Source organism: Parus major, chromosome 4A (genome assembly GCF_001522545.3).
Source record: "Parus major isolate Abel chromosome 4A, Parus_major1.1, whole genome shotgun sequence".
In the NCBI taxonomy this organism is placed as follows: Eukaryota; Metazoa; Chordata; class Aves; order Passeriformes; family Paridae; genus Parus; species Parus major.
This window is the reverse complement of record NC_031772.1, coordinates 7,750,186-7,753,200: the sequence shown is the minus strand read 5'-3', so window position 1 is coordinate 7,753,200 and position 3,015 is coordinate 7,750,186.

The window sequence follows — 3,015 nt, the reverse complement described above, 5'->3', positions numbered from 1 at the left end:
CTGACTTGGCATTGCTACTGTGAGGCCCTGGGAGCTGTCCTAAGTGAATTATAGACACATTTTAAGTCTTGGAAAGCAGCAGCACCAGGTATTTAAAGGGCAGGCTGGGAGGGAGCAGGGAAGGTCTTTCATGGAGCAATATCAGCAACTGACCACCTGTCTTTCTTAATGCACAAACTAGAATTTGCTAATTACAGAGGGGAACACAATATTACAGCCCTTTTCTTAGATGTTATGGTGCCAGTCTACCTCACTTCCCAGCCTGGCTCAATGATTCAGTCATTGCATGACCAGCTGATTACTTAAGATTCCCTGACAGATTTTCCCCCCGGCTTTGCTCACCATGTCATTCCAGGGCTTTCTGACCTGCCTTTTCACAGGATGTTTTTGTCTTTTTGTCACTGCAGTTCCTTTGGTCAACTTGTCATGTGCAGGAGACAGCGACAGATATAATTGCTGGGGAGAATACCTTATCACATGCTTCACGGTTTTCCTGCAAGAGCAGAAGCAAAACTCTCAAATAAATCTGCTGTAGTCCCTTTCATGTTATATTAAGCTGCAGGTCAGAAATGCATAAAAGGCCAAAAGTCTCAGTATATGGCCCCAAAACAGGAAGAATGGATTGACAATTAGTATTCTCTGGTACAAAATAAATAGGGAGAAAATATGTATAACATCAAGACAAGGCTGAAATAAACAGTTAGGAGGAATCTGGAGAGAAAAATTAAGGTAATTTATGGATAGAAAGAGAAAAGCAAAGCCTCAGAACCAGAAGAAGAGCAGCAGGTCTGCAATGCAGCAGCAGCATGAAATAAAAATCATCCTGTTTCATTTGTCAGGGTTTTTTGAAGGCTCATGTTCTAAAGATTATTAAAAGGTAGAAGGAGAAGTGATTTTAGTATATTTGAGCAGAATGAATCAGGCAGGATTCAGTAGTACCATGAGTGAATATTCATTCATTCATTTGCTGAACCACTGCACCTAATTAAGAAAGTTTTTTGTCAGTAGAAATCCCCATTTCTTCACAGAGGTTTATTAATGGAAAACATTTTTGAATTTAAGTATATGGTATTAACTTTGAGAAAATACATACCTTAAATATTCCACACATTAAAAAAAACTCCAAGTAGGCTCATAAGTAACTTAGATGTGTAACTATTACACAGAAGCCTTTTAAAGTCATTCCATTTTTTTAAAAACAGTGCAGGAGAAAGTAAATATTTTAGTAACAGTAAAGACTTAAACTGGCAAATTGGAAAAAAAGATATTCCACCATGATCCACAAGCCAGTCTTTAACAAATATTACTGTTTGTTTTTTGGTTCAAGCCACAGTGAGTTAAGGATGGAAAGACTGCCTAACTTTGAAAATCTTGTCTTCAGCCTGTTTTAAAACAACCTTGCCTTGAACAGAGGTGTTTTGTGTTCTTTGCCACAGTGCAACATTCCTCAGAGCCCTAAGGGAGGGGGACCGCCTGCTGTCACATCCTTTCTGAAGGGACCCACCCTCTCAGCAGGATAGCTCTGGTACTGCCAGCAATCCAACACCTCCATCTTACCTTACTTTTTCTTGGCTTTTAGACCTAGAAACCTATGAATTTGAGGGAAGCCTTCACATACCCATGAGGATATTTGATGGATCCATGTGATTTCTATCCTCTCGCTCAGAGGGCTGCTGAGAGGACCAGTGCCATAAAAGATGTCAGTTTGAGCTTTGCTTTAGTAACTGGCAAAACCTACATGTATAGGAACGTGAATGACACACACTCATGCGTGACTCATGCATGAATAGGAAAAAAGTCACTTCAAAACACTGTTATTTTCCCCTCTCCAGGCCCTGGTAGAATGTTAGGGGCAGCCCACCTCACCAGGAAAGCAGGTGGTGGTGAGGGACAGAGGTATGTGTTGGAACAGCCCTGTAGCAGCTGGTGCAGGGTGGGGGAGCTGGCCAAGGAGAAGGGGACCCTCCAGGTGAGCCAAGAAAGAGCCAACCACCCCTGAACTGGAAGCTGTACCTCCAAAGACGAATTGGACTTGTCCTCACCACCTCTGCCACAGCCAGCTGCCAGGAGCACCCCTGAGACAAGAAGACATCACCACTTATGTCATAAAAGCAAGTAAACCCCATCAAATATTCCCTCAGTTATTTGTATCCTGTTACCACCCTGTGTCTCCGGGGTACAGGAGCCAGGGGTTACAGGGGTGATGGGGTGTTGGGGGCAGCTCTGTGACTGTGCAGGAGGGACCCCTGACAGGGGTCGGCATTGCCACTGGTGAGGCCACACCTTGAATGCTGTGTCCAGTTCTGGGCCCCTGAGCTCAGGAAGGACACTGAGGTGCTGGACCCGGTCCAGAGAAGAGCAACAGAACTGGGTGAAGCATCTGGAGCTCAAGTGTGATGAGGAGCTCTCGAGGGAGCTGGGGGTGTTTGGCCTGGAGAAAGGACGCTCAGGGATGACCGCAGCGCTGGGCACAACTCCCCGACGGGAGGCTGCAGCCAGGTGGGTGTCAGGCTCTTCTCACGGGGAACCAGCGATAGGACAAGGGGAAAAAGTCTTAGCTGTGCCAGGGAAGGTTTAAGTTGTACATTAGGAAGAATTTCTTCACAGAAAGGGTGATTAGACATTGGAACAGGCTGCCCGGGGAGGTGCTGGAGTCACCGTTCCTGGAGGCTTTTAAGGAAAGAATGAAGTGACTCTCAGTGTCCTTTTCTGGTTGACAAGGTGGTGTTGGCCCATAGGTTGGACCCGATGGCCTCACAGGTCTTTTCCAACCTGTGGGTGATCCTGTGTCAGCGCGGGCAGCCGCAGCTCTAGCCCGGGGTGCGCTGACACTGAAAGGGCTCCGCGGCCCCTCCCTCCGCCGTGCCCGGGTCCCGGCCCGCCCGAGGAGGCGGGCGCCGTGACGCCAGGCCCGTGCGGCGGCTCCGCCCCGCGAGGCCGGAGTCGAGACGGAAGCAGCCGCCGCACAGCAGCCGCCGCCTGGAGCCGGAGCCCGACATGGCGCTCTGAGCCAGC